The sequence below is a fragment of the Mus caroli genome, unplaced genomic scaffold, assembly GCF_978045245.1.
Source record: "Mus caroli unplaced genomic scaffold, Mus_caroli_1 scaffold_10, whole genome shotgun sequence".
NCBI lineage: Eukaryota > Metazoa > Chordata > Mammalia > Rodentia > Muridae > Mus > Mus caroli.
The window spans coordinates 42,319,034-42,333,796 of record NW_028227265.1 but is presented as its reverse complement, the minus strand read 5'-3'; positions in this window follow the sequence as shown (position 1 = coordinate 42,333,796).

The window sequence follows — 14,763 nt, the reverse complement described above, 5'->3', positions numbered from 1 at the left end:
CCCATGTGCACATAAACATGTCTGTCTGCTCTGCTGCTGTGGCATAGTGTTCTGTGGGTCTGTATTAGTCCTTCAGATAGTCCCTGACTTACCATGGCTCAACTTAAAAGGCTTTTCTTTTATCTATGACGGTGTAAAAACAACGGGCACCGAGTAGACACTATGCTGTAAATCCTCAGCTTTTCCCGGGCAAGCAGCACAGAAACCAATTCCGGTTTTTATTTTCACTGTAGTATGTAATAAACTACATGTTAGATTTAAAACCATTTTCAAAATAGACTTTGTATGAGATCATTTTGCTCAATTATGGGCTAATGCTCTAAGGACACTTACAGCAGGGTGGCCTAAGGGTAGATATGTACCAGGTTAAAAATATATTACATGAACTTTTTGGAGATATGGTCTCACGAAGCTCAGGTTGGTCCTGAACCTGGAACTCTCTCTCAATCCTCCTGCTTTCACCACAAGCTCTGGGGTGATGAGTGTGTGACCACTATGCCAAGTTTGATGAGTTACTGGGGCTCAAACCTATGGCGCTGTGCGTGATGGGCAAGCACTTTACAAGTGAGCTACACCTCTAGCCCCTAAATTGCATTTTTTAAATTTAAAATGAGTTTAACGTATGATAGGTTTTTGAGGACATAATCATGTTTTAACATAAGGAACATCTGCGTGGGTTTATTGTGCTGTCAAATCTACTGTTTGCTTGATGGTCTTCTGTCCAATTGCCCATAACTGAAGGTGAGGTGTTAGATCTCCAGCTGTCCCAGTGGGACCATCTACTTCCAATTTGTCCTTTCAATGTTTCCTCTCTGAACTTTGGAGATCTGTCATTAAGTATATATATTCATATATATATATATATATATATATATATGAATTGTTTACTCTTGCTGTACTGACTCATCATAGCATATTCTTTATGTTGAGTCTTAGAAGACGTTTTGTCTTGAGGACAAGTTGATTTGATCTTATACTTGCCTGTAGGTATGTGGTGGTAGTGGTGGAGGTATGTGTGTATTTGCAGTTGGTACTAGGGATCAATGTCAAGGTCTCTCTCTCTCTCTCTCTCTCTCTCTCTCTCTCTCTCCATCAGCCACTCTATTCCCTTTCTCTTACTTTCAACCTACTTGTGTCTTTGAATCTAAGTTAAGTCTCTATGAGATACCATATACTTAGATGATAGTGCAAGAGGATTGTTTGAAACTGATAATTAGGATTATCGAGCCTGTTTCTGCTTCTCTTGGGCTGGGACGGAGGAGTGGAGGTTTACTTTCCAGTTCTGAGCTAAGCAGCCAGGGATGCACTGATGGCAGCAAAAACCCAACAGCACTCACCACCACCACACAGCTATTTTCTTAGCACGCTTTCCCTGGATTGCTGCAAGAATTTGTTTATAGTTTAAGTGTGACAAGCAGATTCTGCTTACTTTTGCTAGTTTTTTCTTGCTTCACCCAGAGGTAGACTTTAGGAGCTCTCACAAACCATTGTTGCTGACACTATTCCAGTACAGAAGTGTGGAGCTACTTTGTACACAATTGACTACAGTGGCTTCTTCCCCTTGTGACATTGATGGTGATATCTCAATCTTTCCATCATTGCTTTTACAGCACATGCCTGTTCATTCACCTCTGCTCCCCCATGGTTGGTTCCTTGGGCTGCATTCCTGAAAGTGAGCATGTGGTTAAAGGGATGAAAAAGGAGCCAAATGATTTCCCAAATGGTCATTTTCATCTACATTTCCACCAGTCACTCTTGACGGATTGCCTCACCACAGACCTTTCCTCCATGGCAGGCATAGCTTGAGGTGTATATTAGGTGGTGGTTGCAGAAGTGTCTCTTTGTCTTATGTCATGAGTGTGATGATGGGTGACCGGAAGGATTATGATGTTCACTTCATGCTGTGTTTTCTTCCTCTGTGGATTTCCTGCAGATGCTCTTTGGGTTGTCTGCCCCTGGACTTCTTGCCAGGAAAGATCATAAGCTTCAACAGTGATCACTATACATGTAAGTCATGGGACTTTCAAAACACCTCCAGTCACACCCAAATTCACTTTGGTAGCTTCATCACACTGGATTCATATCTCCCTGCCCCACCCCCTTAAAAAAACACAAACCTAGTGACTTGAAAGAGCACAGACTTCCCCATTTCCAAATATGGGGACCAAAAGCCTCAAGCTGAGAGTTTACTGGGGTGGGTCCCTTGTCTTGGGGACTTCTCCAGCAGAAGCTGGAAGCCTTGGGTCATGACCTCTTATCCACAATAAATAAATGCATTACAACTGTAAGCTCTCTTCTCGCACCATCTCCTCTTCAAACTCAGACCTCTCTCTTCTTGGAGGGTCACTGTGATTGAACAAGGCTCCCCCATTCTCAGGACCACCTCCGTGCACTGAGAAGTTTGGTTTCTTTAAACACAGAAATGTTATGGGAATGTGTCTTTGCTTTAATCCCGTGTGGTATGTGAGTCTACTTTATGTTGTCCACAGCAGATGACTGTGATTTGCCTCATGCTCTACAGGGGCATGATTTTGCTAGTCAAAAGCAGTTAATATTTGGAATTCTTGGGACTCTTCAGAGGAGATAAGATGCTAGAGTCTGGAGAAAGGTGGTACCTGCTCCCCTGTTGCTGCAGCTGCTACCACCACCACTGCTGTTGTTCTTGCTACTGTTGCTGTTTGCTGTTTGAAGGATTGCTGGATTGCTGATTGCTGTTTGGAGATATCCTGAAGATGAAAATTGGACTTGCCCAAAGGAACTTGATGCCCCTAATCAGCAGGAAGTAGTCCAATAATATCAATGCTCCCTTTCCTTTCTAACCATTTTTGTCCCCCTACTGAGTGTTTTGGGGGTGTGAAAGAGATAGGGGTGGAGAAAGATGTTAAGAAAAAGAACACTATGATTTACTTGACTACAGAGACAGACAAGTGCCAACTCTACAGGGCAGACTCATGGGCCAAAGCACCAGCAGTCTTGATGCTGTCTTGAGTCCTAGGCTTCTGAGGGAGAATTCTTCTTCTTCAGTAGACTTCATTTTCTTCTGGAAAGACCTTCAGCTGATTGGTTGATGTCTACCCACATTATCTGTTTCATTCAAAGTTTACTCACATAAACGAGAGTCCCATTGTTTCAGTACCCAGACTATCATTTGACAAACAGAAGAAAACAAGAGCTGTTAGGTAGGACAATCTAGCAGTTTGACAGTAAGATAGCCATTGCAGGGATTAGTGTGTGATCATGCTTGGGGGACTTGGTATCACCTGCCCATGGCATGTGGGGGACTTGGTGCCAACTGCCCATGGCATCTGGCCAGTTCTTTGAATAAAAAGAAAATAACTTCTATTGAGAAAAGTAGATAATGATTCTAGCCAAGTAAAAGAAACATCCTAAGCTCCCATCCTCATCAGAATCTCATGGTTCTGAAGAGAATTTCCCATGATTCATTTTACCTTCATTATGTATCGTTTGGAGGAGAAATTCATATTGTATTATCCTTGGTAATAAAAAGAAAGATCTGCCTTTTTGATTAAAAGCCCTTTTTTCCATACTTTTGAAGAAAACTCTCTCTCTCTCTCTCTCTCTCTCTCTCTCTCTCTCTCTCTCTCTCTCTCTCTCTCTCTCTCATTGCTATTCTTGGCAGGACATATTTTATCAGCTCAGGCTCCTAATTGGATAGGAACACGGCTATTGTGGTGATGTTCTGTTGCAGACAGGAGACCTTTCGGTTTGGAAGACAGAAGACACATTTAAGCAGGAGTCTGTTTCCTTTTGGTCTCTTATAATATTTGAAAATGACTACGAAATAGGAGGAAGATTCCTAGCAAAAAGGCTCCAGGCTTCCAGAACTCCATTCCTGAGCTTCTGGCTTCCTCCAAAGACAAAGGAAATCAAGATACAGGGAAGACGATACTTTCTAAAAGCTGGCTTCTGTTTAAAATATGAAATAACAGGCATTGCTATTATCCCAAAGGTTAATTCTGCTTCATACTCTTTGTTCCCGGGAGCCTTTTGCTTCTTTACCAAAGGAATTTGAATTGCAATGGAAGTCTTTGTTCTTATTTCTAAAGCATTTCCTAAGTCTAAGGCTATGGGAAAGTTGCTCAGCCTTGGGGATGGAATCTGACTCTCATTCCTCAATTACCTTGACTCAGAAGACCTGCCAATGAGTAGAGTGGACAGCTCTACCCAAACCCACATGTGTAGGACAATCATAATAGCAACTGCTCTCTGCCAAGCCCTTACCTGCTGGTTCACATATTAAAGGCAGTGCAGACATTATTTCAGTTTGCACTTCCAGTCTGGGCCTAATAGCACCTCATTTTACAGAGAAGGAGACTGTGGCTTAGCAAGGCTGCTGGGCTCATCTAGGAACAGGGCTCTTGTAGGCATCCAGGCCTATGTGATGGCGCAGGTGCCTTTAGCTCTGCTGCGGGTAGAATGTGTTTGCTTCCAAAGCTTGTTTGCTTCAGTCCTAAGGTTAAGACAATATCATGCTGGGTATGTGTGTGGGGGGGTGTATTTATGCATCCAATATGTATGATATTCTTATGAAGGAGGAAATTTGGACATGGAGACATATTCATGGAAGAGACAAGTATTACAATAAGAAGAAGGCGGCTTCCCACAACCCACGGGAATATGAAGCCTGGAACTTCCCAGAATCACTCTAGAACTCTCTTGCTTCTGTCTTCCAGGAAAGACTCTGCACTTCTGTTGCTTAAGCCATCCTGTTGTTGGTACTTCATAGCTATAGTCCCGGAAAACCAATGGAAGCCCCTAAACCACACCATTGCAGTCCTTCCTTCTCTGTCTCCTGAGGGAAACTCACGCTTGTTCCTTGCCCTAAAATGTGACTGCAAAAAGTGTTGTGTCACCTCGGTGAGAGCCTGAGGTCTTAGGGAGCATCATAGCTGATCCAAGTGGACAGCCCAGCATCTGACAAACAAAGAGCTACAGAGCGGCATCCCAGCCTCCACAGTCCCACTGATGGATCTGGGCCAGATGGCTCAGGAGGAGGTGAGGGTCAGGCAGAGGCAGCCCAGGTGTTTGTGGTGGCAACAGAGAGGTACAGGGGAGAGTTCACCTGTCCACCTCCTAGCCTCCTTCTGGTTCCTCCTCTAAAGAGGCACTGGCCAGCTCTGACAGCTGTGCAGGCTGGGAAGGATTCCAGGTAGCATGTTGGGAAAGTAGGCAATTAACCCCATGCCAGGGCCTGTGCTGGCAAAGTGGGCAGCAGCGAGTGTGTGATGGGTCATTAGGTTCCTCTGTTCATGTCTCCTACCTTCAACCAATGACCCTCACCATCTTCCGAGGGGAGATAAACTCTCTACCTAAGCAACTTCTCCCACTACCTCTCCAGCAGGCACTGTGTCTTCCTCAGATGCAGAGTGGAATGCCAGCAGTTGTGCTGAGCATCTTGCAGAAAGAAGACAAAGAAAAGCCTATAGTCTCTCATCATTTACTAGAGCAAGGTCAACACAAAACAACCCATCCTTCAGTGGCCCTAAGCTTTAAAAGAATGTTTTAGACATGTGTGTGTGTGTGTATGTATATATGCATACACATATACATCGTATACATTATATACATACACATATACATAGGTGTATGTTCACGTTTCATATTGAAAAAAATGCATGCAGCTATGGCACATGAGTATGAACCAACAAGCAAGAATCCAGAAGGCTGTCTTTGCAGATAAAGACTCAGAAGTGTGATCCACTTGCACTGATGTCATAATAGTAGTCAACTCTGAAGACAGCCCTGGAGACATGAGGACACAGTGTACAGGAGCATGCAAGTACAGCATCTTACTGTGTGCCTGGTACAGTCTAAGGAGTCTCATTTCATCCCTTCAAAAACCTGTCTGCCAGGACCTTTGTGGCCCATTACAGAGTTGCAGAAAGAGACTTGGCCACCCTTGCTGCTCCTCTGAAGGTCACAGAGTATATAGTGTATATACAAATCATTCATGACCAAAATCGGAGAAGCCCATGGTGACTTTAGAGCCTCACTATGAAGTCCTGGTAGCTGAGAGAGCACCGCATTCTGGAGGGCAGCTCAGTTGGCCAGGGTTTGTGAGAGAAGTTTGTGTCCAGCCCACAAGCCAAGCCCTTTAGTCATTAAACAGGATGTGCATTAGAACAACCTAGAAGCATTGCTTTTAGAACTCCCATGCTCTGACCTTGGGCTTCTGATTTCTCCCTCTGGGACCAGGCCTACCAACCAGACACTTAAGAAACTCACTCGAGGATCGAGGGGCTATGCTATTAAAGAAGATCGGGCAGGAGAAGCATTTGTCTTGGTGAGGGGATGGTACTGCTTCAACCATCAACAGGGTGAATCTGCTTACTTTTGTAGGGACTGCCATATCTGCTCTAACTTTTTGTCTTGAATGTGGCCATGAGTCGGGGTGACTATTGGGTCTGGAAAAGGACAGGGCCTGAGTGGGAGGAGGGATCCGTCAGATTTGGCTGATTTAGATTTAGCCACCTAAGCTCTTGGATCCCCAAGAGGAAGAAGAGACACCTTGACGTGACCTGCTGTGCTGCAGAGAGCGGAGGTGCAGATTCGGATGCTTCTGTGCTAGGAGTGGCTGCAAGGAGACACATCTGAGTTATGGACCAAGCTACCATCTTCCAGACTCAGTCTGGTCCTGCCAGGGAGTCACATTAGGGGATGATGTGGGTCCCAGAAACTCAGAGTGAAGTGGCATCGTAAGAAAGGCCTGGTGGGTCTAGTAAACCCAGGCACAGGCCAGACAGTCACAATGTGGGAGTCCAGGTTTTGTTCATCTGCTGGTGAGGTTGCACAGTTCTTCATTCTTTGTTTTTTTTTCTGGCCATATCCATAAACTGAGCAAAGGAACCCGTCATTTCCAGCACTGTCACTCAGTTTTCCTGCCATTCTGACAAAATATCTGAGGCAATCATCTCTAAGGAGGAAAGGCTTATGCTGGGTCATGGCTGCAGACACTTTAGACCATGCTCTCTTTGCCCCGTTGCTTTAGGCCTATGGTGAGGCAGAGCTTCCTCTTAGGAAGTCCATGATGGAGTATAGCAGTGGGGAGGCAGAGAAAGAGAAGAAGGGATTAGGCTTCTGTACTGGCTGGTTTTGTGTGTCAACTTTACGTAAGCTAGAGTCATCACAGAGAAAGGAGCCTCCTTTGAGAAAATGCTTCCATGAGATCCAGCTGTAAGGAATTTTCTCAAGTAGTGAACCACCAAGAGTGGTTCCATTCTTGGGGTGATGGTCCTGGGTTCTATAAGAAGGTAGGTTGAGCAAGCCAGGGCAAACAAGCCACTAAGCAGGATTCTTCCATGGCCTCTGCATCAGCTCCTGCCTCCAGCCCTGCTTGAGTTCCTGTCCTCACTTCCTCCAATGATGAACTCTGATCTGTTGAAAGTTAAGCCAAATAATCCCTTTCCTCTCCAACTTGTCCTTTGGTCTTGGTATTTCATCGCAGCAATAAACGTTAAGACAGTTCCCAATATCATCTTCAAGTGCATAGCCCCAGTGACCTAACCTTCTAAAAGATTCACTTTCTTCTAAAGGCTCTAACATCCTTCAGTGTATCACAGGTAGCTGGCCAACCTTCAGTGGATGAACCTTCAAGGCACATTGAAGATCTAAGCTACAGCAGGCACTGACTGTTTTAGACTGTCAAGGTCAAGTTGGAGATGTAATCCCGTCATCAGAAATCCAAGGCAGAATTACAGGCTCAAGGCCTGCCTGGGCTACATGCAGAGTCTTGTCTCAAAAACACAGTGAGTGAAAACACAGTCCAGTGGTAGAGCATTTGTACAGCAATCTAAGGTCCTCACTACACACACATACACACACACACACAGAGAGAGAGAGAGAGAGAGAGACAGACAGACAGACAGACAGACAGACAGACAGACAGAGAGACAGAGAGACAGAGAGACAGAGAGACAGAGAGAGACAGACAGACAGACAGACAGAGAGACAGACAGAGACAGAGACAGAGGACATGAGGCTCCTATGGTTGAGTCTGCAAGAAGGGTCAAGGCTTGGGCATGCAAAATCAATGATGTCTTCTTCAACAGAAAGCATCATTGGTACTTACCCAGCCTTCCCTGGGAAAGGCAGTTTTTATCTAGTCTATTCTTTACATTCCTACTCCTGTTTCACAGATGAGAAAACTGATTCAAACTCAAGGACAGTGGCTTTCCAGTGCCAAGCTTGCCTCCTCTTTCATGGGTGTCTACCACAGTCCAAGACTTGTAGTGTTCAGTAGTGCAGACTAGCTAGCCAGCCAAGGCTCAGAATCTGGCTTTGGCACTTCCTGGTCCATCCATCCTGGAGAAATCATTTCACATTTTTGTGCTTTCGTTTTCACATGTGTAAAACGAGACAGTAGCTGTATCGGCCCCACAATGGCTGGTGTGGGAAAGGCACTGGCCTTCAGCATACCAATCATACACTTAGAATAAACAGTGCCCGATGAATAAGCTGTCAGGAAGCAGTCACTGTTTTATTTTGTATTTTTTTTCCAAAAACAATTTTTATTAGATATTTTCTTCATTTACATTTCAAATGCTATCCTGAAATTCCCCTATACCCTCCCTCTGCCCTGCTCCCCAACCCACCCACTTCTGCTTCCTGGCCCTGGTAGTCGCCTGTACTGGGGCATAAAATCTTCAGAGCTGAGACAGTAGAAAGGACCATCCAGAGACTGCCCCACCCGGGGATCCATCCCATAAACAACCACCAAACCCAGACACTATTGCATATGCCAGCAAGATTTTGCTGACAGGACACTGATATAGCTGTCTCTTGTGAGACTATGCCAGTGCCTGGCAAATACAAAAGTGGATGCTCACAGTCATCTATTGGAAGGAACACAGGGCCCCTAGGAAGGAGCTAGAGAAAATACCCAAGGAGCTGAAGGGGTCTGCAACCCTATAGGAGGAACAACAATAGGAACCAACCAGTAGCCCCAGAGCTTGCATCTCTAGCTGCATATGTAGCAGAAGATGGCCTAGTCGGCCATCATTGGGAGGAGAGGCCCTTGGACTCGCAGTCACTGTTTTAAACCGTCATCAAGGTCTCTTTCCTTGAACCCATATCCCTGCCTCCCCAGGCTGAATTTAAACACAAACAAGTGATCATTAGTCCTGGTGAACAGAATGGCTAGTTTTGAGGGTCCCAAGCTATTCCTCAATTGTGGGCAGCACCAAGAATTAATCCTTAGTTCATTGTGTTCCCTGTGGGGACAGGAGATGATTTGATGGGCAGAGCAGAGTGGTGGGGGGCCACTTGTCACTGCAGCAGAGAAACGGATGGTAGGCAGTCTCCAGTGGGCTCAGGTGTATGGAGAATGAGCTCAGGGCACCTGCCTTTCTTTGTGCCCCTAAATCCAGCTCTTGGACAGAGGGTGTCCAGGCCTGTGTTTGTTTGCTAGAAGAACATCCTGACTTCCTGGAGGGGAGTTGATGTGGCCTAAGAATGAGTCTATCTGGGGGTGCAACGGTCTGCAGCCAGCTAATACAAAAATAGACCTGTTTCCCCAGCCCTTTTATTCAGTACACAATGGGATCTACAGGCCACTCTTTCTTTCTTTCCTACAACAATGATGCCATCAATACCCTCCTGGGGACTTCTTTATTTGAAAGCTGGGAGCTGTGAATTTTAGCTTTGCAGATAATCTCACTGGTTACAAAATAGTCTAACCAAAGTGAGCTATCCAATTGCCCACTGAGGCTGGTTTTCTAGAATTGAATGGATTTTTATTTGCTGAGTCCTCAGCCTCAGCCCCAGTCCTCTCACTGTCTGAATGTCCTCTGCCAATGGGGGGTGTTTTCTCCAGAAAGTCGTAAAACTTGACTTAAGATCAGGACTGAGCCCCTTGTGAAACAGGTGTATATTTGAGGTGGTCTCACAAGGTGCATACCCACACAAGGTGCATGCCCATACAAGGTGCATGTTCACACAAGGCACTGTTTCCATGGGCAGTGGTTCGCTGAACTGAGTCACGGCTTCTGAAATGTCTCTAAATTCTCATCTAACCTTATACTTTTTTCAAGTAGGAAAACAAGGCCCAGAGAATAGATCTTTCAGTTCAGTAAATAGGGCTAGGATTGCTCAAAACTCTGCCCAGTGTACCCCCAAACTCCCATTCATGTTCCATGGATGGCACCAGATGGCTCCGGGTGAGCTGTGGCCTCACAGCATTACAAATGGCCACAGTGTGAGGAAATGATCCTGACCAGCTGTAGTCATTCCTCTGTAACAGTATTTATACCCCTGCCTAACAAATACAGAGTGAACCTCCGGTTGAGGCTCAGTGATAATATCTGCTTTGAATTTAATTACATTCTTTTGTTTTCATTGTGTTTATAGTTAATATTCCACCTAATATAGTACTTATTTTCCACTTAGAGTTTTTAATGGGTATTTTCTAAATGGCTGTATTTTTCATAACTTTAAATAATTGTATTTACATTTTAAAGTGAGTTTATTTAGAGGTAACGTATCAAGACGTTTAGTCCGTGGCTATGATATCAGCAGTGCTTCTTATTGGCTTCCTGCTTCAAAGCTGACCAAAGTCTGAGGAGCATCCAGAGCAAAGATGGTACATTTGAACAATGTCACCCCACAACAGCAAGGGGATGCCCTCCATAGCTTGCAGCCCTTTGTAATTAGGGAACTTTTCCTCTCATAGAAGCATCCCCTTGCTGTTGTGGGGTGACATTAGGAGAATTTCCGGGTACTGTTTTGGGCTCTGCCTGGCTACATCACTGCAGACAAGCCCTGCCTTCTACACCTGTGTGTGAGAAGCTACTGAAGGGAAGATGTACATCTGTTAAAAAATTTTGAAATGATCTCAGCAGTGTGGTGGGTGTCCCACAGCCAGTCTGAGGGTCCAGATAACCTTTCTCTTCTATCTTAGGAACCTGTCTCACCTGTCCTGGCTTGCCAAAGATAACCAAGACCAAGACCCCTTAGTTCATTCTGTCCTATACATCTCTACCTTGCTTGAGCTTCTAGCTTCCCCAGGGCAGGCACTGAGTTGACTTGGCAAATGGTAGAAAAGCAAGGAGGTTGGGGATTTTATTCATCGCAAGGCTACTGTTCCCAAGTCACCAGGAACTCCCTAAAGGGTTTAGACTCCCAGATCCTCTGCAAAGAACCCAGCGAGCATAGCTGAGGTTGAATTCGCCGAGCTGGATGGACTTCCATGGAGTCATCCTCTCATTTAGAACTGTATTTTGGACACATGTGTGACAGTGCAAAACTTGGCCAGCTCTGTGCTCCACCAAAATGCATAGGCTCGTGGACCAACTTCCTGAGTGACAGTAAGGAGGAACAGAATATATCTGGTTTGTTTGTCTGACTGTCTGTCTAGGAAACTAAGTTTAATACTAAAACCACACAGGAGGGGAGGAAAGGAAACAGCAAATAGCGTTCCTCCAGAAGTAGGCTGCAGGCCGGTTGCTGGTGTACAAGCCTGTTGTCTCTGCACCCGAGAGGCTGAGAATGGAAGATTGATAGCATAGAAGTAGAAACTTGTGCCCAAACTCTGAACTAGTAATGTAGGAGCTCTACGCGTGGATCCAGGCACCCGCCTCTCTCTGGAAAGACAGCCTTGAGATAGCCTTCCAGGCATAGGGGAAGGGAGGGGACTCTAGACAGGGAAATCCCAGGGATGGGAAGAGGAGATTAATGGCCACGTGGCCAGAGGAAGACTGGAGCTGTGGAGTGGTGGGGCCTCTCCTAGAGGTTTAGGGAGGGAAATTCACCCAAGGTCAAGCAAGATGCCACATTTCATCCAAGAATGACTTAGTGGCATCAAGTTCAGTGTGACCTCAGCCTGTCTCTGGCAAGAATGCACCAGTTCTGCTTTGTAGTCCGCTGGGGACATTTACCTGAATAATCTGCTACTTTGCTGAACATGGGGAACAGATCCTGTGGGGCAAGAGGGTGTTGTGATGAGGGATGGAGTCATGGGACTCCAGGGACTGCCACTGAGCCTATGCAGTGACTGGGGACTATGACATCAGGGCTGGGAGAGGATTGCAACTCAAGTTCACATCTTTATGTGTCTACAAGTGAGCGGGACTCTTGTTTAAATTACTTTGTTATAGGCAGGCAATTGTCCCCAAACCCTGGGTGGCAGCTCTCTTTTTGCCATCCGTGTCTCTAGTGTGGCTTTGAGCAGCTGCCCTAGAATTATTTTTACTGTTTTAGGTTGAGGCCAGGCCGAGGCATAGCTCTATTGTTTTTTTTTTTCCCCAGAGATAAAGTCTGGCTATGTGGTCCTGGCTACCCTTGAATGCATGACCCTCCTGCCTCTGCTCTTTTAGTGCTTTTATATACCAGAAGGGTACCAACATACACTGCAGGTGCAGCATGAAGTTACTATTAAGAACAGCTGATTGCCTAGTGGGTAAGATCACTTGATCTGCAAGTGTTGGCAACCCGAGGACCTGAGTTTGAATCTCCAATACCTATGTAAAAAGCTAGGTATGACTGTAAGGTCCCATAACCCCAGGATTGGAGAGTGAGGCAGGTGCATCCCAAGATCTAACTGATAGCCAGCCTAGCTAAAGGCTTTCTGTTCCATGACAGACTGGGTCTCAAGGCAGAGAACAATAGAGGAAGGCATCTGATGTCTTTCTCTGGTCTCCACATGGGTATCCCTGGTACTCCAAGCCTATATACTGACAGGCCTATACCACACACACACACAAAGAAAAAGCGGAAGAGAGCAAAGACAGAGAGAAAGACAGGAATAGACAGAGACATAGAGAGATAAAAACAGCTTACAGTGTTCCAGTGTCCAAAATTTCCCCAGAACAGCTCTCATCTAGCCCTTACTACACTCCTGGGTGAGTGTTAAAATCATCTCCATGTTAAAAAGTGGGGCATCAGAGCCACAGGCCCAAGGCCTTCAGGTTGTTCAGGGCAGAGTCAGCAGAGAGAACCAAGGGAGCTGGCCTGGGGGCTGTTGTGGCTTGGCTATGTTGTCCCCATGTTCAGTGTAGCCTATCCTCACTGTGTATTAGGAATACTTGAGATGAGGAGATGCTTTAAATGGCAGCCTTCCATTTCAGAGGTGCAACTTAGCATATACATGGTGCATTGTGGCCTCCCTTCCCCCAGCCTGGAACCTGCTTGCTCAAGGGTGGAGCTACCGGCTCATTCGTCCTGCCACGCCCACTGCTGGAACCTGCCTTTGCTGCCTAGAGGCACACACGTGTTCGTCCTGCTACTGGACCCTGAGTTACTTGGCGGGATATTGGGTTCCCTCCCCCTTCCTTTATAACTGAGTGTCTGGAAATAGTAAAATTGAGCCTTGATCAGAACTTGTTGTCTTGGCTCCATTGTTTCTTCCGCCCCGTCTAGATTTCTCTCTTTTCAGCGAACTGCCATTCTCAGTTGAACCGTTCGTGTTGTGGACTGCGGGCAGGCCGCAACAGTTGGCGCCAGAACTGGGACCTGAAGAATGGCAGAGGGATGCTAAGAGAAACGACTGCTGTGTGGAGCTCCACAAGAAAGGAAAGGATCTTCGTATCGGAGGAGCATCGGAGCAACGGACAGGTACACATGCTAGCGCTAGCCTAAAATTTCAGTTTTGTAAAGTGTTGCTGAGGATGCGGTAGGATACGAATCAAGTTTGAATCAGTGCTGACCCAACACTGTTTCTGCTTGGGGTCAGTAGTTCGTTAATCGGAACTAGATACGGAGACAGGTGGTGTGCCGCAGTTTTTTAGAAAACTGCTTAGGTGGAAGAAGGAAGGGTTCAAAGTCAGAAATCTTTTAGATAAGATAGATAGCTGTTGTCCATGGTTCAAAGAAGAAGAAACGATAGATTGTGGAACCTGGGAGAAAGTTGGTGAGGCCCTGAAGCGAGTTAGAGATTAAGCTTCAGAGGCTGAGTCTCTTAAGATATTTCTAGTTTAGATAATGATTAATGTGGTTCCTATCCTAAATAGTAAAATTTAAAATAAGATATAAAGCAATGCCTCTTTATTAAAGCGTTAAAGCTTGCTTTAATAGGTATTCATAGGTATTAATTGATATCCAAACTTCGTAATATGATAGTAATGCTTCTAATATTGATTTTAACAGTGATAAATTGTTTTAAACATAGGTTTTGCTTTCCCAAAGTTGTAGATATTATCCTAACCTTGCACAAAAACTTAAAAATTATGGTTAAAACTGCCATTGTTCCATTGACTGCAGCTTACAGTTTGATTGCAAATTTAAGATTATTGCTCAGATTAAAAAGTATTTTACCTTTGAGTCAATACAGGGCTCTGGGCAGTCCCAGAGCGGCTTGTGGCCCTTTCTTTTGTTTTGCAAACAATGCCTAAAAAAGTTTTTCCCTGTGTTCAAGAAAATTTCTTTTTAACAGTGTTACAGATCTATTCAGATGTTTAAAATAATGCTTAAATTCAAAGATTTTTGCTTCTAGTAAACTGGTAATCACTAGAAAATCTTGCCTCTACGTATGGCTAATATAGCTTTACATTATGTAAGAAAAATGTTTATTGTTTCTGCTTCTTTACAAGAAGCCAAAAGTTTTAATCTTTCAGTATATATTGTTTCCTAAGTGGAAAGTATTTTATTAACTAATGCTTCTCAAGGGAAGTTTACCTTAAATCCTTGCTTGTCATTTTTCCAGTTTAGACTAGCTTCTAGCCTTTTAACTTTATGGCAATAGTACATCAGAGACTGTATATTCAGACTTAGTAAAATTAGTCATTTAATAGAGTCATGATGATTTTTCACTCT